Below are 25,806 nucleotides of genomic sequence, written 5' to 3' on the forward strand. Positions count from 1 at the left end.
TGTGTGTGTGTGTGTGTGTGTGTGTGTGTGTGTGTGTGTGTGTGTGTAAGCACACATGTTACTGTGTGCCTGTGATGGACAGAAGACAACCTGAGGGTCATCCTTCACCTTCCACCTTGATGAGACAGTGTCTCTCTGGTTCACTGCTGCCGACCCCAGGCTGGCAATTCTGTCTTGCCCTGTCTCCATGTAGGGACACTCTGGGGTTATAGACACTTGCACTGCCTGTCTTTTACTTATACCTGAGAATCCAGACTCAGGGTATCTTGCAAAGCTCACTGAGCCATCTCCTTAACCCACATTTTAAAATATTCTGAGTATGATTTGTAAGCCAAAAATCCAGATGCAAAGTCAGGATTGGTTTGTGATTTTTTTTAACTATTTTAGATAATTTGCACAATTTTATAATATGGACAATTAACAATTAGGAAATTTAGAAATAAGAGCTCTATTTACAGTTGTACTCTGAAATTAACCATGTGTGCTCCAGCAAGGCTCAGAACTCAATTGCTTGTGGTGTCAATAAATAATAACAATAAATAATAAGGTTCTGTAGAGTAACAGAAATGATAAAATTGACATATGTTAAAGAGAGAATTTATTAGGTTATCTCACGCAGTAGGGGCTGGGTAGTCCCACAGTGACTGTGAACATGCTAGAGAAGCTGAGAACATGGCCGCTCAGTTCATCAAACTTGTTCCCTCAGTCCCATTCTGTCAGTGACAGCATAAAGAATGTCCTTTCTTTCTTTCTTTCTTTCTTTCTTTCTTTCTTTCTTTCTTTCTCTCTTTCTTTCATTTGTTTGTTTTATCCTTCTCTCATATACTACATTTCAACCCCAGTTTCTCCTTCCTCCTCTCCTTCAAGTCCCTCTCCCTCCCACTTCCCCTCTTCTCCAGATTCACTCCTTGTCCTCTGTCCCTCTTTAGGAAAGAAAAGGCCTCCCATGGATAGCCACTAAACATGGCATATCAAGTTGCAGTAAGACTAATAACCTCCCCTCATATTAAGGTTGGATGAGGCAACCCAGTAGAAGGACAATAGTCCCAAAAGAAGGCAAGAGTCAGAGACAGACCCTGCTCCCACTGTTCCATAAAGAGCCCCACAAGAAGACAAGCCACACAGCCATAACATATATGTAGAGAACCTGGTCAGACCTATGCAGGCTTACTGACTGTGAGCCCCTATGAGTTGGTGGATTCTGTGGGTGTTCTTGTGGTGTTCTTGACCCTTCTGGCTTCTACAATCCTTCTTTCCCTTCTTCCACAGGATTCCCCAAGTTCAGCCTGAAATATTTCTAGAAAGCCTCAGATTTTCTGTGTATATGGGAAGGCAGAAGTTGGGTTTCAATGTAGGAAATGATGACAACAGCAGTAGCAGTGACAGGATAGATGCATTCAACATTAACAAACAAAGGCAGCCAAGCAAAACAGCCTTGCTCTTCTTTCTTTCTGTCTGGGCCACTACAGAAAGATGCTATCAACTCTAGGGGAGAGAAAGTACCCTCACAGGTCAGCCTAGGGGTCTGTGCCTTAGCTGATCTCAGATCTGAGCAATTTACAACCAAAATCAACCAGTATGCTCTCAAGAACTTACAGTCATTTTTATTGTTTCCTTCTCTTTCTCTTTTTCTTCCTTCCTTTCTCTTTGGAGACAGGTCTCACTATGCAGCTCTAGGGGCCTGGAACTCACTCTGTAGGCCAGGCTAGCTTTGAACTCACAGAGCTCCACTTACCCTTGCTTCCCACCATGTCCAGCAAAACCATTATTCTTAACTTATGATAACTCATTCTATCTGCAGTAAGTTTGTTTAATGCAAATTCGTGTTAATTAATATAGTTGGGGATCATGAGTTTCTGATGCAGGTGTATACCCAGTTCTACTCACTGTGACGTGCTATGCACATCTCCCGGGTATTTAATTCGGTTTTTACTGTTAATACAATGTTTTCTTTTTTGACATGTAAGCACTCCATTTATTTAAACATTTTATACCCTCCAGCAATATCTCTGAAAAAAAAAAAAACATGTATAATTTTGCTCTTCAAATACTAGTCACACAAACATCAAACTTCTGCACAGCACTTCAGGGTGTAAAAACATATTTACACTAAATGCCGTATTTGATCTGTCCACAGCCTCTCAGCTGGGATCACTGAGATTTTTTTTCTCTGAGATGAAAGTGACTCTCCCAAGATCGCCCATAATAAAGCACAGCAAAAACTCTAACCAAGGTAACAGAGGCCCAAGCCTAATGACTTTCCCCAGTCACCAAAGTTACTAGTGAGCTATGAGTTTCCAGACACACAAAATGGTCCAACTGGTTGAAGAGCATCCATGAGGCGGTGTCTTCCTGAAAGGACGGTAATGAACAGCCATAGGCCACTGTTCCTTTTGGTGAGCACCGCATCAGCTTAACTGAGATGTGGGCTTTGCTAAAATGGATAGTGGACGGTCCCCTTGCCATCAACTGAGAAGGAAGCACTATCTACAAACCTAGAATATAACGTCAGAGAAAACTGAAGAGAGATACGCATGTGATAACGCCACAGTAATTGCTTCAAAATACGAGGCACTGTTTTATAATTTAAATCCCCCCGAGGCTTGACATTAATCAGTTAGGTGCAGAAATCAGAGTCACTGAGTACGTTTTATAGCTCAGCTTCTCCCTGGAAGAAACAGTTCGTTCGTGTCATGGGGAAATGATTCCATTAGTCTGTGTGTGGTTTCAATCACCGCCGGGCTACCCTCTGTACTCATTGTGTGTCCTCGTTATTTGCGTTCTCAGCATGCCAGTTGCATCTCCATTCTGTGGCTGAGCACCTCTTCTCTGGCGTGCCCAGGTGATGCATAATTGTCCATGCCCAGCCTATAGATCACACTCCCACCTAATTTGCAAAAGCTAGTAAATACCCAGTAGGTTGCACACGCTACAGACCTCATGTTGCAGTGATTAAGTTATCTGATTCATGCTCTCTCAGCCCCCCTCCCGCCCGTTTTCCACTTAACGGTCTTCACACTCACTCTTCACATCAAGTACTTGCCAGGGCATTTCTGGATTTTTTTTTTTGAGCACTACTTCAGCTTCTTTTAAAAAGCAGGCACACAAATCTTGTATTCCTCAGAGGTCTAGCAATTAGCTGGCTCTTTTTCCTCGAGACAGGAAGGCCACCCGGCTGAGGAGGGGCTGTGTGTGACACAGCAGGTTCTTCATCTTCTCTTCTGACGACATGGCAGAGCCGTGTGCTCTGATGGAAGGAAATAAAGCAAGTCTGCGTGTCTTAGAAGGATTCTCTCCTGCTGGGATAAAGCACTCTGATGGAAAGCAACTCAGGGAGGAAAGGGTTATTTCATCTTACAGGTCCATCCATTGAGGGATGCCAAGACAGGAGCTTGAAGCAAACACCACGAGGAAAAAGGGTTCTTCCTGGTTTGCTCTCCTGGCTGAGTTGGTGTGTTAGTTACTTTTCTATCACTCTGATACAGCACCGTGACCAAGGAAACTTACAGAAGAAGAGGCCTCCGTGGAGCGTCCAGTTCCAGAGGGGTAGAAGTCCACTGACGTCCTGGCAGAGAGCATGGCAGCAGGGAGGCGGGCGTGGCACTAGAGCAGCACCTCAGGGCACATATCCCTTACCCACAAGCGGGAGGCGAAGCACACACTGGGAATGGCAAGAGTTTTGAAACTTGAAGCCATCGCTAGTGACACACGTCCTACAAAAAGGCCATTCCTCCTAATCCTTTCCAAACAGTTTCAGGAAATTGGGGGCCAAGTATTCAAACAGATCAGTGTAAAGAGGCCATCCTCATTCAAACCACTGCATTCCGCTCCCTGGCCTTTAGAGGCTCATGGGCTCATAGCCATATCATAATGCAAAATCCATTTAGCCCAATTTCAAACATCCCCATAGTCTTTTACAGTCTCAACAGTGCTTCAGTGTACAAAGTACAAAGTCTTACTGAGACTTAAGACAATCTCTTAATTATAAAACCAAAAAGGCAATCGCACACATCCAACTTACAATGACGCAGAATAGTCATTACCATTCCAAAAGGGAGGAATCAGGGCATAGTGAGGAAATACTGGAACAAAGAAACATAAAGACCCGAACCCAGCAGGGAAAACTCTAAATGCTGCAGCTCTGTCTCTGATGTCAAAGGGCTGAGATGGTTCTGCCCGTCATGCTTTGCTGGCTGCAATACGCTTCTCTGTCGGGCTGGTTCCATACCTTGTGTGCGGCTCTGCTTGGCCTGTGTCTCATGGCTCTGGCACATCAACTCTCATAGCATCTCCAGTGCAATCCAAGCTTCACTTTAGCAGTGTCAGGCAGAGATCTCTCCTGGCCTCTTGCCCTTTCAGGAACTGCAACATGTTCCCTGGCCTCCGTGGCTCTCCTTATGCTAGGAGGAAGACTCCACCACCCCCTTACTTACATATCTTTCACGACTCTCAAGCCAAAATCATATGGACAGCATGTGCCAAAGTTGGCCGCTCACTTGGGATGGAGCCAGGGACCTTTGAAACAAATTTGCAGCAGATTTCCTCGGTTGTTGCTTTTAAGGGGGAAAATAAAATACCTTCAGCCTTTTCCCTTCAGCAGACGAAAGCTTAGATGGATGGTGTCTTGCCTTGGGGGCACCTCTCTCTTTATTCCAACTTAGATCAGGCTTTTCCTTAATCTCATCTCTTTCAGCACAAACCTTGGCTCCGACGTTAAATTTTCTGAGCTCTTTGTACTGTACATTTTGTATTTCTTTCTGCCCCCCGTTGTTTTTTTTTTCCAAGGTAGCCTTGCATACCCACATGACAGTCAATATTAGGTTGTCTTGAAATTTCTTTTTACAAAGAAATTAGCCCATCAATTTTCAGTTTTGTCTCTGTCAGAGTCTTAGGAGAAGGGTAAGTGGCAGCCATTCTTTAACGAAATATTTTAAGAATAAGTCTCCAGCCTGGTTGCTAATGTTATTGCCTTCTGAAACCTCTTGAGCTAGACTTAGCAGTCCACACAGCTCTCATAGCTAATGTCTTCCAAGCTCCAACTAGGAATCTCTTGGGCTCTGCTTACAACATTCAACTGCTTTCTTATAAAGTCCTAACGTCTTCCACATTACTCCCTTCAATACCAACTAGCAATCAAGAAAATATCCCACAGACATACCCACAGGCTAATCTGAGGAAGGCTGTTCTTCAGTCGAGGCTCCTCATTTGCAGATATGTCTATGTTTATGTTAAGTTGACAAACACTAACCAGCACACCAGAAAAAGGCTTTTAGTATTAATGTTACTCCATAAGGCCCAAATTTATGATGGTGTCAAAGTCTTACACAAATTCTCATTTGGTGAAAATAATTAAATGTGTTTATAGTGGGACTTCATCATCACAGCCAACAGCTTAAACCAGAAACACTGTAAGAGTTGTTTCCAGTCTACCCTGAGTTTGAGGTCAAACCTTGAGCTTTCTTTCCTGATGGTTGAAGAGGTGAGAGCAGATACAGGGCTACTAGGCTGACCTACGGATGCAATCTATTATGTCCTGGAATTGGAATTCCTAAGTTGCAGCTGGGAAGAAATCCAGGTACCCAGAAACACCATCAAATATACATACGGGGTGGGGGGTGTAAGATATATCAAAGAAAGAAAACAGTTCTGATTATTTGAATATAAGGAACATATTTTCAAGTTTTATAGATAATTTGCATGTATAGAGATGTCATACAAAATATTGAAGCTTGCACAATAAATACAACTGACTCATTATGAAATATACAAACTAGTGAAACTGTGCTCTACATAAGGGGTCTCTAAATTGTGTCCCCAGATTCCAGAAGCAGCCTTTCCTGGGTATTTGTTAAAAATGTTAAAAAACTAGTTCAAGGCCGGCCTGGTCTACAAAGCAAGTCCAGAATAGCCAAAGCTACACAGAGATACAGAGAAACTCTGTCTTTAAAAAAAAAATAAGAGGAAGAAATGTTAAAAACTCGGGCCCTCCACAGATAATGTTCTCAGTAGCCCTGAGATGCTAGGGAGCCATTGCTGCACAGAAAGGATAGACAGGTCTCTCTGCTGCTGATCTCTCTTTTCCTACTCTTCTTACTTCTACTCCAGACACACTTCCCTCTGACTGGACCCCCAGTGTGCCCTTCCTCAGTACAGAGGACCTGGACATGTACTTCAAACAGTCCTCCTCTGGTCCATATGCCGTCAACAGCCACGAGGTCTCCATGCCCTTGCTCACATATTGTCATGCTGAGTTCTGTCCCCACCCACCTATTTTGAAGGGTGACCACCCATGCTGTTTCTCTTTCTCTTTTGTCTAATTGCCTATTTCCAGAATGTAAACTCCTCTGAGCAGCCATTTTGGCTTTGCTCCCTAAGTGACCATGATTATATTTAGCACATTGTAAATGCATCACTATGGCCCAAGAAATATTTACAACAGTCAGTGGCCCTATTAGAAACAAAAGCCCTGTTCCAGACTTAACTTGTCATTTTCTTTCAGAGGATAGTCTTTTCTTATAACCAATTACTCTCTAGTGTCTGGATTTATCATGAAAATCCAGGTGTGTGCTACTCGGGGACAGTGAAGAAGACAGGTACAGAAGAAGCTTGAGAGGAGTGTTGGGAAGGAATTAGAAATATTTTCAGAAATGCCCTATTCAATTCTATGTTTACCTTTCATATTACAATCTCAGGGTTCTTTTAAATAAATATATAACATATTTAATCCTCCTGAAAAGCAGATGAAATACATACGACATTTACCATTCTTTATAAGTGAAACACCAGAGTACCAAAAGATTAATGTTTTGCCCAAGTTTGCAGAGACAGTATATCAAAGCAACAGGATTTGAACTGTACTGTCTGTTTCTCTAGTGTAGAGTGTGTGTGTCTGTGTGCATACATGCACTCTTGCACAGAGGCCAAAGAAAGATATCAGATTTCTTCTTCATCTACTCTTTGCCTTATTCTTTTGAGACAGGGTATACTGGTTCATTTGTTTGTTTGTTTTGCTTTTTTTGTTTGTTTGTTTGTTTGTTTGCTTTTGTTTTTTAACTTGATACAAGGCCTGCTAACTGGAAAGAGAAAACCTCAACTGAGAAAATTTCTCCATCAGATTAGCATGTAGGTTTAGCTGTGGGTACCACTTTCTTGATTAATGATTTATGTGGGAGTGCTTAACCAGCTGTGGATGGTGCCATCCATCAAGTGGTCCTGGATATACAAGAAAGCAGGCTAAGCAACCCATAGGGATCAAACCAGTAAGCAGCTTTCTTCCATAGAATCTACATCCGTTCCTGCCTCTAGGTTCCTGCCTAGAGTTTCTACCTTCAGTTGTGGACTGTGAACTAGAGCTATGAACAAAATAAACCCTTTCTCCCACAAGATGATTTTGTGTTTATCATAAAGAAGAGACAAAACTAGGACACAGGGTCTTTCCCCTGAACCTATAGCTCACTGCCCACCCCCACACCCAGGCTAGCAGACAGCAAACCCAAATTTTCATTCTGTCTCCTCCCACCAGGACTTGGGTCTAGTTGCATGGAGTCATGCCTACCTTTTCACATGGATGCTGGTGATTCAAATTCAGGTCCTTGTGCTTGAACAGCAATCTCTTTCACCTGCTGAGCATCTCCTTATACATATCAATCATTCCTGCATAATTATTCTTGTGTTAACATTTAAAATACACAATTTGGGGTCTATATCTTCCCTGCTAATTTTTTTTAATGTCTTAAAGACAATACTGTTTCTTATTCAAAATTTTACATACTTCTTGTTCAGCATAAAATTACTGGGTAGGTGGGTGGATGGATGGATGGATGGATGGATGGATGGATGGATGGATATATGAGTTTTATGTTGATTGTTCTATTTTGCTCTAAGATAACTGACCAATCCCTTGAAACTCCAGAAACAAATTAAATGCTTTTTTTTTTCCATAAATTAAATCTGTCAGATAAACCTAGGGTTTTGCAAATGAAAAACTATGTCAGAGATCAGATAAAGGAAACTGAGTGATAGGATATTTGCCTCCAGGTTCTTTGGGTCATAGAAATGTCTTTTTCTCTAACCATCCTTCTTTCTTTCCCCAGAAAAATAAGAAGCAGCAACTGTCGGGGAACCTAAGGGTTATGAGGCAGTGTCCTGTCCCCTAAGTGGAAGGCAGGAAGAATGAATCACTTTAGCCTCGCTGACTGGACTCTAATTTCCATAAGTAATCAGGACTCAAAGATAAAAGTTAATTTAGAAATCCATGCCATGAATAGAAAGTGGCAAATGAAAGCAGATTGCATCAAGGCTGCTTACCTAGCTTTGCGATTCCTCTCACTCTCTTCTTCTCAGTCTATCAAATGTGATAGTAGGCAGGCGTGTGTTAATCCTGAGACACACATCCTTATAAACGGACAGTATCTCTGCCAGTGCTCTGAAGCCTAGCCTCCCCTGCTCCAGGATGGTAACAACGCACTAGCTCACCTCCTGCCTTGCTCCCAGGTTGGCTCGAATAGGAAAGTTCCCATTTCCAAGTTGGGCCCAAGAACAGTCAACAACCACACTCTGCAGATCCACAGCAAAGCTTGGGGCCCTCCCATTTCAAGCTACAAATATGTGTCACAAAGAATGCCAAGGCCTGCGACACAGAATAGTTAGGAAAATGCTTGCAGTAGGAGCTCAGGGACCTGATGTTGGATGTCCAGCACCCATATAAAACCCAAATATGGCGGTCTGCATTTGCAATCCAAGCATGGGGGGAGGCGGAGAAAGGGAAATTCCCTGGAGCTGGCTGGACAGTCAGTGTAGCCAAATCTGTGAGTTCCAAGCTCAGTAAGAAAGCCTACTTCAAAAACTAGATGGAGAATGATTGAGGAAGACACATGATGCTAATCTATGGCCTCTGCGTTCATACAGATTCATGCGTGCATGCGTGCACAGACATGAATCTGCATGCACCTGTGTGCACGCAGAAAAACACGCATTCTCTCCCTCTATGTCTTTGTCTCTCTGTCTCTGTCATGTCTCTGTCTGTCTGTCTGTCTCTCTCTCGCTCGCTCGCTCTCTCATTCAGTAAGATTGCTGGTCCAAATAAGCAGAATAGCTCAAAGGAAGGTTCCAGCAGCACTTAGGAAATTTACTTGGCAGCAGGTAGCATTGGACAGGTGGCTATTCATCCTCATTAAGGCTGTCACAGAAAGAGGAGGGCTTTCTTCACACGGAAGGAATCTAAGTTGTTTGTTTCTAAGTCCCTACCTCCTGAAGGGCAGTCCAAGGGCAGATACCACTTTGGCTCCATCAGAACCACTTGGGAGCCTTTTCAAAAACACTAATTTCTGAGCTCCAAACCATAAATTCTTTTTCTGTGGTGAGAGAGGGAAGCAATGTGTAATTTCTAGGAGCTCTTCTTTTAGGGCGTTCAGTTATATGACCAAACTTGGTAAGACATTCAAAGCTGTATCATCTTAGAACATAAGAAAAAAAAATTTTTTTTTAAATGACAGGTCCGTTATTTAAAATGAAATGTTACATTCTCATGATAATACTTTAAAAAGTCTACAGAAAATATTAATCAAATATGATTGCACTAAATATTAGCAAGAGACAGTTACTGTTAACACATAGGCACATTATTCTAAACAACTCTGTGTGACACACACACACACACAATCTTAACTAGATGTCAGTTTCTTTAGATAAACTTCATGCATGTATGCTACACATTCTCCTAACCAAGATCACACATCCAAACAAGATGTGACAAAATTATTTAGTAAAATTAGAACTAATACATGAATCTGCTAAGGATTTCAGTCAGAGGGACTCGGCTCTAAAAACTTTTCTCTGCAGTGTTCACTCCATACCAAGCATTTTCAGGTTAGTGATAGGCAAAATATCAGCAACAGAGGCAGAAACATTCAAATATGAACTCAGAAGCCTTGGAACAAAAAGAAGTAAATGAGTGAAAGAATAGTGTTTCCAGATTTAAAATAGGATTTTAAGCTTGAATTTCAGTTAAACAAATAAATTTTTAGTGTATGTCCTAATTTGCTTACCTGAATTCCAAGATTAAATAATCCTGTACTTTTATTTGATAACTCTGGCAACCTCAGAAGGAGGGGCCTATGTTCTACTAAACCAGAGGGACCCAAGGTAGAAGCAGAGGGACGGACATATGACCAGACCCCAAAGTTAAGAACAAGTTCAAGACCAATATTCACAGACTCTGACATGTTCTGGACATAGGCACAGCCTTGCCACACTGAGAAGTCAATGCCTCGCCCACCCCACCTATCCCATGATCCCAGTGCAGGGCATGAGTCAACCCAGTATGTGACCCCCATTCATCCAAAGCAGCAGCCTTCTTGCCCTTGAGCCATTTCTCTCTATGTGTGTTTAGTCTCTCTCCCAGAAAGCCCCATCTACTTGTAAAACTAATCACGTTAGGCTCAGGAAAATCTTGGGGTGTTGACTTCTATTATTCCTCTATTTCTCCTTCCTATGAATTTACTGTTAAGGAACATGCTGTGAGAAGGGAACTCTTTCTACTCCCCTCTACCATTCTCACCCCCCCCCATTATTTTATCTCCTTTGTTGGTATTTTAGTTTAGCTTTCTTACTTTGGATTCTTATATCTACCTCCCTTCCAACCCTTATTCCTTCCAATTCCCTAACACCTGGTAGGAGAGAAAGAGGGTTAGAGGGAAAGGGGGCATAGGACTCTTTAGACTACTTCCTGCTGATTAGGGCCATTGGGTTCCTTAGGGCAAGTCCAATCTTTTATTGTCAAGATATCTCTAACTTCTCTTCATCAAACCACAACAGCAACCAGGAGCAGCAGGGGGGAGCAACCTTCTTTTTATCCACCTCCTCATCCTCCTCCTTTTCCTCTTCCTCCTTCTCCATCTCCTCCTGCTCCCCCCCTTCCTCCTTCTTCTTCTTTAGAGTACCCCCACCCTTCTCTGGGCCTGGCATTTATACCCTGCCCTAGTATTTGCAAACAAAATTTGCATGAGGATTATCCATAACCCAGCTCTCTATCTGCTTGGAAATGGACCAATCCCCTCTCCCACATCAGCAAAGGAAGATGGGTGCATGTAGAACTGCTGTCCTCTGCTGTGACACTTTCATCTTGTGTTCATTCTACAGAGCTGGCATGCGATCATCTTACATGTATTAGCTACTTTTCTCCTAACTGTAAGAAAACACCTTACAGCCAAGAGAGGTAAATTTTTGAGTCAAGGTTTCAGAGGACATGGTCAACAGTGACAGAGAGGACATGGCATCAGGAGAAGCCCAGTCTTTGTCCTCTGTGGGTCACCAGTCACATCTCTACAGAGACCAGGAAGCAGAGGCAGCCAAGCTCTAATGCTCAACAACCTGCCCCACAACTCCTCCCTCTAAGCCACACTCATTGACAGCTTTCCAGATAGCACCAAGTGTTTCCCAGCTGGAGACCAAGTGTTCAAACCCATGAGCTTACAAGGGAAATTCCACATTCAAGCCATAAGACTTTCTACTGTTTGTCATTCTGAATGGAAAGGGTCCATGAAGACCTGTGACCTCCATTGAGCTCTGTTGTCAGATTTATTTCTTTCTCTGCTTTCCCCATAGGTAAAGTATGGTCTCCTAGTGCAGCTGCTGCAATCTTTTTCCTGCTCTCTATAGTCTCAAGCCCTGACCCTATCCATGAAGATCTTAACCAGACACTTCCACAAACTCAGAGGCTACCCAGTTATGAGACTATCCACTCTTTCTATCCCCTACCCTAGAGCAACATCAGAATGCTTTTGTTTGGGGAACACTCAGGCCCCTTCCTACCACCCACAGCCTTGCATATGCTGCTCCTGTTCTTAAGCCCTTAGCCCTCTGCACCTGGAATGTCTGTCCTTTAAATCCAATCCAGTGGTTTCTGTTTTCTCGGCAAAAGCCTTTCTTTGTTCTCTTAGGCATTTGTGGCTCCCTGTACTTTGCTTACTCAATACTTTGTTCCAGCATCTCTCATAACACAAGTCCACTGTCTCCATGTGATGCTCAATACCCACACCTAAACAAACCGAGAGAAGAAAGAACGATGGACAGCTGAGTGTTCAGGGGTGTAGATGTGCTTATCCAAGGGGCAAACAGCCTCCACTGGACCCTCTCCACTTCCAGAGTAGATGACTTGTCTGACTTTCAGAAAAGGAGAAATGGATGAAGTAAAGAGTTAATTAGTACCTATGCAGCTAAATCTCTTGCCTTGGCTTGGAAGAGAGCAGGGCATTTTAGTTGTGTGCCCTCAAGCAATATTTTTATCTTGTACCGCCCCAAATTCTTCATCTATAGAATGAGGAAAGTAACTGTTGTGATGACTAAAGGAGAGCGTATTTGAGAGCCTTGGGAAGAGATTCTGACACATATTGGAATGTTCAGTAAATACTGGTATGAACACTAAGGCTGGGAAGCCAGACCAAGTCAGGATTCTAGGGTAAGTGCCTGGGTGAAGTCATGGGGAGCTAAGGAAAGAAGACTTGCCAGTGGAAACTCAACTAGAATAGATCCTTGAGGACAAGCAGGCTGGTTGTCTTACCGGATAGCTCCCTCCTGTCTAGCCTGCCCTAATGACAAATCGAATACAGACCCCTACTCTCCAGGCGTCTGCTGCTGCAGTCCAAAATATCCCAGACTGGGCAAAAGTGAAGACTTTAAGGAAACCATCTTCAATCAGATGTATGAACCTGGGCCTTTGGAGCTTTCTTCTGCTGAGAGCCTATGGAGGGATAAGAAGTCCCTAGCAGGCCTCCCTCCACCTATCAGGTGACCTAGTATAAAGCAAAAATAAGTAAGGACTCTCCCAGACATAGAGACCCTCACTTTTCTCCCTCCTCTCTGTCTACATGAAGAAATTCAGGACTTGAGAAGATGAGGATGGAGCTCAGAAGGACTGTGCCTTCATAGCAAGAAAGAAGTTGTGTTGGGAAGTTTGCACAGCTAGCACTTCTGTGCAGCACTTGCTTGCAAACTGGGCATATGTGTATAGTATTTGTGTATGCACGGGTCCATGTGTGTGTGTCCATATATGTTCGTATGTGAGTGTGTGAGTGTGTGAGTGTGTGTGTGTGTGTGTGTGTGTGTGTGTATGTGTAAGCCAGACTGCTATTCACTATCTTTCTCCATTATTTTCTACCACATATTTTGAGACAAGCTCTCTCACTTAAGCTAAAGCTCACTGTTCAGCGATTCGGGCTAGCTGGGATGATCCTAGGATCCACCTATCACCCTAGCAGTCTCACTGGGATTCCAGACACATGTCACTGAGCATAGACTTTACATAGGTGCAGAACATCTGAAACTCAGATCCTCCTGCTCACATGTGCTTCCACAGCAAGCATCTGACAAACTGGACCATCTCTCCAGACCCTTTGAGTCTTGCTTCTCTTCCAGATGTTTCTAACCCTGGGTAGAACAGAAGCCAGAGGGATGATTTCTGGGTTCAGAAAGACTGACTTGATTCATCTCCACTGACTCGCTGGCTTTCTCTTCCACTGCCTCAGCCACCTGCATAGCCACAACATAGAAAAACCCCAGGTTATTCAGAGAGTCACTCTGGGGCCCCTCCAGGATTTGCCCTCTACTAACCCTGGCTGTCCCCTATGTGGGAAGGTCCTGGAACATTATCAGAAGGCCCTGGCAATGTAGCTGTCACAGACTTTTGGGGTCATGGAGACATACCATCCTCTATGTTTAGAGGGCTGATAAAAAAAAGGGGGGGACTTACAGTAAAAGGGAAGCAGACAAGCAAAAGCTGAAAGCAGACTTTGATGGCTGGGAAATTAATTAAGAAAAAAAATTACCAAGTAATTTTTCCTGAGCATGTTTGCTTTGTCTTTGAACATGTTTTTCCTTGTGTTATGTCGGTGGGTTAATTGCCTTCTGACACTGGGTGACAATCAGACATGTTCACCTGCTAAGATAAAGCAAAGTTAATTGAAGGAAGTTAGTAATAAAAACACTGGCTGCGGTCCATTCCAGGGAGTATACAATATTTGAAATTATAGGCCAAGTGATTTTTATATGTCCACATATAACGCTTCTGAGAGCTTGGCTTTCAATCAACCAGCCATCAGTCATCCAAGATTCTGTGTCCATCACAAATGGTGCAGGAGTCCATAAAACACAAACCCCAGCCATCATTCACTGAAGCTGGGAAATCTATGGAGCTAATCTCTGGAAAACTCATTTGCCAGTGTCTTCAGCATAGAGGGGAGTCAATTGTTTCTATATTTAACCATAATTTCATGTCTGAGTATAAACTCAGATGGCTGAGTGCATTCATTTCTGAAATATGTTTACCCCAAATACACAAATTGTTCAGTCCGCTACGTCCTTCAGTGATGGAAACACTGCCTGAAAAACCATGAAGCCTGGCTGTTTGCTTAATCGGCTGTTGTGTCCTGAGAGTCATACAGATGAAAATGGAGAGGATGCCAGGCTTCCAAAATACAATGGCCACCCACAGCCTAATTCTCTTAAAATATGCCCCAGAGCCTCATTCTCCTAAAATTCCTCTAAATCTAGCAATTTCTGAAGGGACCTCTGCCCAGCATTCTGTGACACATTCCAGGGAAAATACTACAGTCACCCAGTCAGTGACAAGGCAAATGAGATTCAATTAGTCACCGGCTGCAGCAAGATCTGCTGGTGAAGAGAACTGTGTGAGGGCATGAGCATCTGTAAATGCCAGGTCAGAGAGGGCAGGCCATTTCCTGATCACCAAGTGTGAGGCTGCTCGTAGACACAGAGTGGTCCTCATGCCCACTGACCTCCTGATGTACCAGCTATCTTCAAAATGAAGAGGGAGGTGGCTACAGCTGTAATGCCAGGGAACTGGCATAGGGGGTGTTCCCTGAGCACTTCAGGAGCTGTAGACTGTGCAGATGGCAGCCCAGGCAGGGACTTCAGAGACCTAACTAAGGTTTTTCAGCATCTTCAACAGGACCGAGCAACTTGATTTAATTCTTGAAATTTAGACCAGAGGAATGGCAGTATCCAAGATGACAGACAAGACTGAAAAAAAATTGAAGAGGGGTCTGGGAAAGAAAATACTATCCATTTTAGAACTTGAAAGCCTTTTGTGGTCTGTCTTACACATTCTCATGTAACAGTTCCTATTGTGCTTTCCAATACCTCACAGGCTGAAGCTAGTGATGAAGGCAGACGATGTGCAGACATTATTTATAAATATGTGAACACGATTTAAGCAAACTGCATGGTACAGGGCCCTGGGTTTAGCAAAAGGGAGAAGTAATCTCTCCTACCAAGGAAAAATAAACAAGGGTGAAGAAAACTTGTTCCCGATGGGGCCAGCCCAAGATGTGCCAGCATATCAGTGATGACCTTCCCAGTCAGTAGAATCAGATTTTCCATGAAGCTGAATGAAACCTTTAGTTCCATAGTCAGGGATAAAGTTTAAATGGGTGAAGAATTAGAAGGCTGCAAGCAGCAGGTTCAGGAATCCCTTTTATTCAGGTATGTTTCTATCTTGCCAGATTAAATGTCCAGCAATACACAGACAGACATTAAAATGCTGGCAAGATAAATTAATGGGCCGGTGAAATGGTTCGGCGGGTAAAGGCACTTGCTGCCATGCCTGATGACCTGAGGTCAAGCCCCAACACTCATGTGGTAGAATGAGAGAACTCACTCTGACAGCTGTCCTTTGACCTCCCTATGTGCACCATCACAAATGCACACGAGCACTTACACACACGTGCACACACACGTGCACACACACACACACACACACACACACACACTTAAATATATTTAAATGAATTGAAATCCTAGTAACTACTTTGTAGGTTTGAAACTGGTTTGAACTCCATCTGTTTCACTTAGGGATGGCATGCCTACAGACTTTTGGAAATCTTTCTGACCACATCTGTAATCCTCTAAATGAGGAAAAGCAGCATGGTGCTATTTTGCATCGTAGCTAGTTAAGTGGCCGTGCTCTAGGACAGATTCTCATTAGAGTTGTTTGACTGAAGCTCTCCTCATGCAAGGAAGTTACCTTGAGGTTAAGTTGATAGCTACAAGTATCAGAGGGAACAAACTGTCTGCTCCATGAAACACTAGTGACACTCTCCAGGGGAAAGACCGAGGAGAGTAATTTTGCCCCTCGTCCCTGTGCTAAGTTTGCAGGTCGCTCAGAGGTAAGCCGTACCCTCCAGGGCTCTCTGCAATGCTCCATGCCGCGTTCCCAGCCTTCTGAGTAAAAAGTGCCAAGCACCAAGCTATGCTGAATTTCCCCAGTGACAGTGTTCGTGAAACACTGCACAAACAGCAGTCTCCTCCATGTGTTTCTGGGAGAACTGATTCGCAAACACCTTGTCCCAGAGGTCCATGAGTACTCAGCTTTCCAGTTTCAGATAGGTTTGTTCACCTGCGAAACACCTCAGACTATCTGTTACATTCTTTGTCTAGTAAAGAGAAGATAGCTGATGTTCTAAATAATTCCATGAATCCCCCAATCATCTTTCATTCTACTTTTTTCCTGTTGTTGCTATAGTAATTTATGCACAGTGATGGGCAGGTGCGACACTCAGCTGCTTTGACTTTTGTTGGCCTTAATGTGGGATCACTGGCCTGACCATCCTTTTACTTAAGCCATAACCACTTAACCTATTTAGATCAAATACAGTCCAGGTAAGCAGTATATTCTAGAGATTCAAAATAAGAATAAAATATAATCTCTACTTTGGAAAAGCTTTCATCTTACTGAGAAGACACATTCCCTCAACTAAAAATCTACAATCAAGTACTATGCCAGTGTTCATGCTGAGATGGCAGGGCTGAGGCAAACTACAGCAGACGATATCAAATGCATTATGGAGGACACACTGATAGGACAAAATTACCAACAGAGAGCATCAGTATGAGAGCGGAACAACCTCTTCGCTCACTCCTCAACCAGGCACGAATCCAAGGTCTTGTGGAGGGCGATGGGCCACAACTGACCTCTTCTTGTTTTTGCTTTTGGGGAGTTGGATTTGTTTATTTATTTTTTCTTGTCCTTAAGGCATCCACCCAGCTTGTTTTCACACTTGGAACACCGAATACAGTTCAAAGCCACTTGCAGAGAGCAGCCCGTGTGGCCTCCCCCTTCATCTGTCTCCACTCGGGTGCCCTGATTTCTTTCCACATCAAACACTTATCATGTGAAGCTTGAAACCAAATCTATTGGCAGACAATTTCTGAAGCTGGGGCTCTGTTTACATCTCTCACAGCTGTCATTAGTGTAGCGTTTCATCTTTTGCCTGGACTCATAATCTAGCATAGGATGGTATATAAAAAAAAAAAAACATTGCCCTCTTTGCTCAAGTAGAGGATGGATTAACTGAAATTTATGTTCTAAATAGTGTTGTAATGGTGAGTTTTAAAATTCTTGTTATTGTTTAGCAAATATCAGAGGAAGAGCCCAGAAATCAACCTTGCCCATAATGGAAAGTGTGCTTGTGTTTTGAAAATATGCCATTATGCATTAAATGGGAGTTGTCTACAAAAGCCTATGATGGTATTATGCCAGAATCCTGGCAATTTTAGGATATAGAGCTATTTGGTGAAACAAGTTCACTGACTTGTGACCTTTCGCTGTATCTTGTCAGAGGCCCCTTTCAGTCTCTCCTTCACTTACTTGCACTGTGAGATAAGTACCCACGCAGGCTCCCACCACTAAAACATTCTGCTCTAGAATTAATGACGCCAAGGACTATGGTTAGAAATATAAAAGAAGAACTCCTCCCTTATGTGGCTGCTGCCAGTATTTCACCAGTTACCCAAAGTCTAAAGCAACCTCCATATTTAATGACATTACTCTCATCTAGTATTTTACAGCATGCAACAAAATGTTCATGTTTATTGTGATGTTTTGTCTTTTTGAAAACTCTAAGAAGAAGGCAAGGTAAGAATTATCCCCATTTATAGAGGAAGGAGGCATATTTGGTTAGGTCAGGGTTAAGGTATGAGCCTTAGAAGTTAGAGGTCATGACCTCTTCAGTGTGAACTTTCCTTTCATTAACAACGAACATAAATAGACAATAAAGTATGATAATGTATTTTTAAAAGTCTCCTGTTCATGGTTGTTTCTGTCGTCATACTTTTTTTTCCTCTTCCAAGTATCTCACATCATTTTACAAATAAAAGAAACCATCATTCCTAAAAAAATAAAAACACCTAAAATCTAGCAAAACATTTGTGAAAATGAAAAAATAGATAATAATAAAATGGTCAAGTATTTCCTGCCCTAAAACTTCTCCTCATTGGTTCACAAGAAGAAACTTTAACCACTGGCCATGGGCAGAATGGCACAAGGCCTGTAGAAGCAGAACAGAAGTGAGTTTCAGAAGCCAAATGTTAACTTCTTGGCATTTCACAAGACACACACACACACATACACACACACACACACACACACACACACACACACACACACACATCAGTTCCTTTAATACAGTCAGGCTCTAGAAGACAGGCCTACAGTCCCTGTCCTTAGGCACGTCAGCTACTCATTAAATATTTGTGAGATTGTAAGTAAGCTAAATGAAAACTGTGGCTCTATCAGTATCATGCCAATGAGTAGCACACTCTATATTTTCTCAGACAAACACTTGACTCTAGCTGTACACTGAAGACGTCCATCACCTCTGCTTCCCTGGGTCACTGGGTACCTCCAGCCCTCCTTGCCTTTATCTTTGACTAATTGGACTCCTTGTATATTTCTGAATACTTCTTTCCTTCTCTCCCTTCCTTCCTCTGTTCCATTCACCTCCCCCTTCTCTTTCTTCTCTCTCCCTCTCTAGAGATAAATAGATAGAGCTTTTTTCCTCTCTTTCTCTCTCTTCTTCATTCTCAAAAACAAAAGTTCCATACAGTTTTTCTCATGAGATAGCTAATAAGTATCCACAAATTGTAAGTTGTGAAAAAATTCATTATGAACTGAATAAAAAGTTAGTCACTTATTACTAAGTTATGGTGACATAAGTGATACAATCTTGCATTGTGTTGTACAATAGAATGACTATGGGTAAAAAATAACAATGTCTTGTGTAGATTTTGAAAAGCTGCAAGAAAGAATCCTTGTGTGTGTTTATATTTTTAAAATTTCATACAATTTATTTTGATAGTATGTCCTCTTCCCTACCCCTTGCCCATTCAACTTTGTGCCACCTTCAAAAATGAATATTAAAATAATAATAATAAGAAGAAAATAACAAAATAAAAATCTCACAAAAACCATGACGTTTTGACCAGCTCTTCCTGGCTTGTCCTCAAGTGTGGTTGATATTCCCAAGAAAGAATTTTAAGTGTTCTCTCTCACATACAAATAATTTTTTAAGGAACAGATATAAAGGTTCTGATTTTAACATTGTACTGTATATATAAAAATCAACATCCTCAAAATATATACAATTATTATGTACTTATTTGTAATACTTAAAAATTTTCTCATGAATATTAGATTGAAAAGTATTCAAGAATTAAAATATACTGTTAAAAATTTATTATCTAAAAGTTAGTGAAAATATAAAACTATTCTTGAGATACTTAGGAAAAACCTAGGCCAAGGAAACTTCACTTTGCAGAAATAATGACTATAAAAAAAACTTACTGTGTCTAAAGCTATAATAATTTTTAAAATAACTTATCAATGACAAAAATTAATACTGACATAAGATTTAAGTGAAAAAGATTGATCTTAGTAAAAATAATTTCAGTAAAATCAAAAGGGAAGTGGAGAGAAATTACAAATCATTAAACATACTCTATTGAAAATTAATCAGGAAGTTGAGTTGACCCAAAGCTCTTAATCCAGAAAGGACTTTCAGAAACCAAATTGCTTCATGTTGGTGTGATCCTGACTGCAATGATTCTATTAGAAATGTCCTCAGAGAAAGAATATTGAGGTCAAAACAGTAAATATTAAAAAGTCTTTCCCGGGGATATTAACTATCAGAAACCTGTGAATGGTTTCTCAGTCAGGCAAGGCTTTTCTTTGGACCTGAGTTCTCATCTCATTCAGATGTATGTATTACAGTTGTTTTTCTCCTGTTGCTTTAATTATTATTTGATTAACAAGTTGACTATTGGGTTTCCTAACTTTTTAAAAACCAAATTCCAAGTCAGTATGAATTTAAAGAGATCAGAAATAAAACTCCCTTTTGGCCAAAGATGAAGACAGGGACAATTAAGCACAGAAATGACATTGCTAAAGCTCTGAAAATACTTGGTCACTCTGGTAAATAACAAAACAATGAATTTGCTTTATAAACTGAGACCAACATCTTCATTTTTCATCTCTGAGATCCAGTAAGATAGAATGAAAGATACCATTGGATGAGTCTACCTCAATAGTGGAGCATATGAAAAAGACCTCAAAATTGGACTTTTATTTATATTTATTTTATATTTTATGCTACAACCAGAAAAAAAAAAAACCTTTAAGTTATACTTCATGTTGAACTACACTATTCTTTCAGAGCAATCACAAAAGTACAAAAGACGTGAAGGCAGTTCTAAAACAGTTATTTATCAGATGATCAGAAAAACTGACTAACTAAATAATCAATAGGTTTATGAATTTATTTTGTGCTTGGTATGTTGTTCTCTAACTTCAGCATATATGTCTGATTTTACTTAAAATATTAGATACAGTTAAAGATATTCCTGCTTTCAGTCTTATTCATTAACACCCACTTTTTTTGTTAAGGGGATTGACTGGATCCATAAGCATCCCTTCAGTCCTTCACAGGACAGATTGGTTGCTGGTTCTTAAGCCACAGGCAGAGTACAGCAGCCCACCAAGGCTGTCAATGAAAGAACCAGCTTTGGTCTGTGACTGCTGAGCAACCTTCTGTCCTCAGACTGGAAGAATTATAACCCACTGAAAATAAAATAATAAAGAAAAAGAAAGAAGAGACAATAAAAAAATTGATGATTTTTTTCTTCACCTATTGTGGTTTTGAAATGCAAATGAGATGAAAAACACTTTTTAACCCCATGAATATGTACAGCTATAATTTAATAGTGTATACTTTAAGACAGAATAAGAAAACGTAACCACTGTGCTTACTTTTTTTCAAACTGTAAGGTCACATAAAATAAAGCATTAAATAAAAAACTGAATTTATGCAAAATTATGAGAGAATAACAGCCCAGAGGCCAAGGGGACAGTGTTCCTCTGCAAATTGTAATCGCCGTGGCCTTTCGATGATGGTGGTCCTGGTGCTGGTGACAATGATGATTTTATAGGTGGTAATAACACCCGCTGACACTGAGCTGCTCACTACTGTAAAAGTATTTACACACTACATTTTTTTCTAGATCCCCATGGGAAAGATACCATTATCATCTCCATTTCACAGATGAGGACTCGCCCCTCAGAGAGATCATTTAACGTGCCCAGGTTTACACAAGTATGAAATATTAGAGCCGGGGTTTCAATAAAGGCAGCGAGCAGCCGGAACCTGTGAAGTTGAGCATTCTCACATTCTTATGTGTCTTTAGAGAAAGAGGATTGCACACACACACACACACACACACACACACACACACACAAATAATAATAATAATAGTAAGTTCCTGTTGCACAATAATTGAGACTCTGAAGCATGAGCCTTCTATTTGACACCACGGAAGGCAACGTCCTCCAACTGTAACTCTCATGCATGAATTCTTTGACCAGATTGTAAATGTCCTTTCCAGGTAGGGATTTCATTTTCTCTTATGTAAGTTTTCCTCTCATAACCAACTTCAGTTAAATTGCTGTTCACAGTGTTCCTTAAGAATTCTGGGTGAATCCCCTTATCTGGGCTTTGTCGTTTTGTTTTGGGGTCACAGCTGCTTTAGCTCTTTAAACTTAGCCACAGTGTTGCTCTGTTTTCCATTTGCATTTTGGAAAGCTCAGGTAAGAAAAGCAATACAAAAACAACAGCACATTCAATTGTACTTCCTCCCAGCCCTCCCCGCCAGCCCTTCCTGGTTCTCAGAAGACTGAAAATAACAAGTTCACAAAGGCTATTGTGTAGTTTCAACTATTGTGTTTCAGTAAAGGTGAAGAGGAAACCTGAAATTAAAATAGCTTCCATTTCCGGTGAGTTTCACTGGAGAGCTGCGCATCTAAACCTAAAATCAAGTTGCATTCATTTCGCAGACGTTTAAGAGAAGGCTGCTTCCTGTGGGCCTCATGCTGGATCTAAGGGACACAGTGAAATAAGGAATGGCAGACGCTGCCCTCCAGGCTTCGCAGAACGCTCAAGAGATGCAGACCGGAGGACAGATGTTGCGGGTGGAAATGTGCCATAGCTGTAGTAACCGGTGCACGCTCAGGGTGCGTGGACGTGGGTGTCAGCCCCCTCGTGGGCAGTTAGGAAAGTTTCCTCAGAGGTCATGCCCTGACTGGACCTCAGGGGAAAGTAGGCGCTCTAGAGCGAGGGCCGATGCTCTCTAAATTTTAGACTTTCCGGATTGTAGACTTAAACCACAGGGCCTGGGGGCTGACAGGATGGATGGCTCAGTGGGTAAAGGGCTTGCCCTGTGTGATGGTTGGTGTCCGTTGTCAACTCGGCACGATCTGGAATCACACGGGAGTTGGGCCTCTGAACGTGTCTGTGGTAGATTGTCTTCATGACGTCAACTGTGGCGGAAAGACCTGTGCACTGTGGGTAGCGCCGCTCACTCAGCCGGCGTCCCGGACTGAGTAAGCATAAAGATGGAGAAAGTGAAGTCAACACTGGCACGCATGCGCTGATCCTGCTCCTCTGAGTGATGTAAGAAGACCAGCTTCTCCAGGCAGCTCATGCCTTGACTTCACACGCATGAACCATAACCTAAAACGAAGAGCTCAAATGAACTCTGTCCGCCCTAAGCTGATCTTTGTCAGAGGGTTTCGACACAGCTTGAAGAGAAACTGAGACCCCTTGCAAACTTGAGGGCCTGGGTTCGGATCCACGGCACCCACATAAAAAGTGGGCGTGGTGGTGCACACCTGTACCTGGACAGGGCAGAGAGAGGAGATGGAGGCGCTCTTGAACTCCTTGGCCAACTAGTCCAAATTCATCCTGAGCTCGGGGGTCGGTGAAGGAGGTGTCGGATAGAATCAGGTGTCGTGTGGTAAAGGGGAAAGCTGTTTGCGGACGGAACCGTTTGCGGAGAGAGTGTCTACACCTGACTTGGACTGGCGGATGCTCACAGTGGCTGAAGGTTGAACAGGAAGACAGGAGGCTAAGAGCAGCGGCCATTGCTTTTGAGCCGGTAAATTACACGGACGGGGGTGGCCTTTCTGGCATCTTTACGGGACACAGAGAAGCATGCCCCTCTCGGCCGTGGATCCCCATTAACTTGAATGCAGGTGATCCTCATGGCTCCCAGCAAGGCGCTTCTGTGCCCGTAGACAAACTGCCCGGCACGTACAGCGTGTTTGTAGATGATGCTCAGGTAAAGAGGAACAGAGAGCATGACAGACTTGGATGGAATCTGAACAGGGAGAAGAAGCCTGCCCTTTGGGCTGCGACTTGCACGCCTGACAACTTTCACTTCTGGGGGAAAGCTGGTTTCTCCCCTGCTCTGAAAAGAGGGGAATTAACAGAGCCTGGGCCAGAAGCGCCCCTGGGCTGCCAACATTAGTACCTCGTAAGCTTTGTCCTCCCACCAGCCCGAGTCCTTCCGAGTCTTGGCACCCCTCTCTCGAGGAAAACTGTCTCTCCTCCCCATAAATGGATCCCCTTTGGCTCCAGCCAAACAAAGGCTGCAGCTTGCTTTGGCCTTTTTATTTGTCAAGAATTTATTGGAGCCCATAAAACAAATTTGTATAGCTGGGGAAACTGCCGTTTTCTGTTTGTTGTTATTATTGTTTTTAATCTAGGCAGCCGTCCAGAAGTTTGCAGCATGAGTGATCCGCTAGCCTCTGCTTTCTAGCTTTATTTGGCCTGCAAAGAGCAAACAAATGGCGGTGCTTTGTGTAACATTACATAGTCAAGGTTCCGAGCCCTCGGTGTTTGCTTTATCATCGTCAGAATAAAATCCTAAGAAAGGGGAGCGCTAAAACACGAAGCCAGCGATGTATAAAGCTGTTGTCAGGTAGTAAAAGCATTAATAAGAGCAAATTTATCTTCATAAGCACACTGTGTCTGGGTAAACGGAAGATGCCTTTGTCCCACTTTATGGATGGCTGCGCCGACACAGGTCAGGGCCCGTCTTGTTCTAAGATCATACACGGAGGCATCACAAATCAGCAAGAAGTGGGTGAGCCATTTCCCTGCCACAGTGCAGAAGCCTCGCTCTCCACACCTGCTTTCTGACTGCACAGTGGGTTTGTAGCATAATGCTTCACCTGAAAGCGATATAAAAAAAAAAAAAAAGTGTGACGACGCCTTGTTAATTGTACAACTATTCCAATATATCCTGGATGCCATTGCATGTTCCATATTGATCGGAGATGCTGTTTTAGTTCATCATAGGAAAAGTGGGCAACAGGGAAGGAAATAAATGCCTTTCAAAACCACAGTGACAGTCCAGGGTTACATCTGTAACACAGCTCATCTGTTGAAGCTCTAACTCATCTGTAATGCCCATGCACCCAGTCTCAACTGGGGAAGGATATTAGACAATGGCAACCATTAGAGGCTTCAGTACGTAGAAAGCTGCCAAGAAGAGATAATGTACTATGTCCTGTGTCCTATCTATTCCTTCATCGCCTCGCCTCACCAAAGAAGTTGGCCCTGTAATTTCTGAGAAATAGCTCAGCTGGCAGGACATTTCTGAGGAAGGACCAATGGAGGCAGGCAGACACTGGTGACGGCGTCTCTCTCATGACCAGCTTTCGGTGTGGTCACTGCTCTGTGGTGGGGCGGTGTGCAGCTTACCTCGTGCCACAACTGACAGTCTGTGCTGAGGAAACTGACAGGACAGGAAAGAGCGAGAGTGATCCTTTTTTTCCCCCTTTTATCTACAAATTCTGTTTTAAATTAAAACAAAACAAAAAGAAATATTCTTATCCTGGAATTTTTTAGTCAGAGCACACCCAAAAACTTCTATTTTCTGCGATTTGCACAAACAGCTGGCCATGTGAAACCTGTCCCATGTTAATGTGCTTCGGTAAGCAAGCAAGTGCCTCACAGTTCTCTGGCATCTCTGAGGTGTCTGAGTTACCTTGTAGTCAGGAAGAAAAGCACAGGCAAGCCAGGTGATGAGAAGATGTGGTGTTGGTTTCCTATAGACAGATCTGCTCGGGCTGCTGCCCAAAGCCCTGCAGGTTCATTGGATGGAGGAAGCTGGGAAGGCTGAGAAGGCAGTAGTGACAAGAGAGAAAAGGAATTATACACGTTTCCAAGACACACCACCTGTCCTCCCAAACTCACTGTGAATTCAGTAAAGGGAGGGGAGATGACAATCTCAGACATTCAAGACTGCTTCCTTTTGGCAGCCAGGCTTTCCAAAGAGCAGAAAAGTTATTCACAGGCTCTGAGCTCTCCTAATGTTTGGGCATTGTGAGGGCACATTCAATAAAACTGAAATTTATTGCCAGCTTTTTCATGCTATTCATTGATATCTCTAGTGCTAAGAGTAAAACCAACTTCAGGTAATGCTGTGACACTCCCCCCCCCCAGCCCTCACCCCCTCCCCGCCCCAAGGAGCCTGCTAATCCTCTCAACTTCCAGTAACACAATGGCCATTTGCTTTTTTTCTAAAAGGCTGCTGAAGCCACAGCCATGTGTCTGTGTCTGTGTGTGTCCATGTATATGTGTCCCTATGTGCATGTGTCTGTGTCTGTGTGTGTGTGTG

At 42.7% G+C, this 25,806-nt stretch overlaps 1 protein-coding gene across 1 annotated transcript in view; it reads left to right on the forward strand.

Moving 5' to 3' along the window:
• Schip1 (schwannomin interacting protein 1) overlaps positions 1–25,806 on the forward strand; it is a 755,784-nt gene that overhangs the window by 464,867 nt on the left and 265,111 nt on the right. The gene's annotated exons all lie outside the window — the stretch shown is intronic.

Source organism: Psammomys obesus, unplaced genomic scaffold (genome assembly GCF_907164565.1).
Source record: "Psammomys obesus unplaced genomic scaffold, mPsaObe1.curated_primary_1811, whole genome shotgun sequence".
Taxonomy (NCBI): Eukaryota; Metazoa; Chordata; class Mammalia; order Rodentia; family Muridae; genus Psammomys; species Psammomys obesus.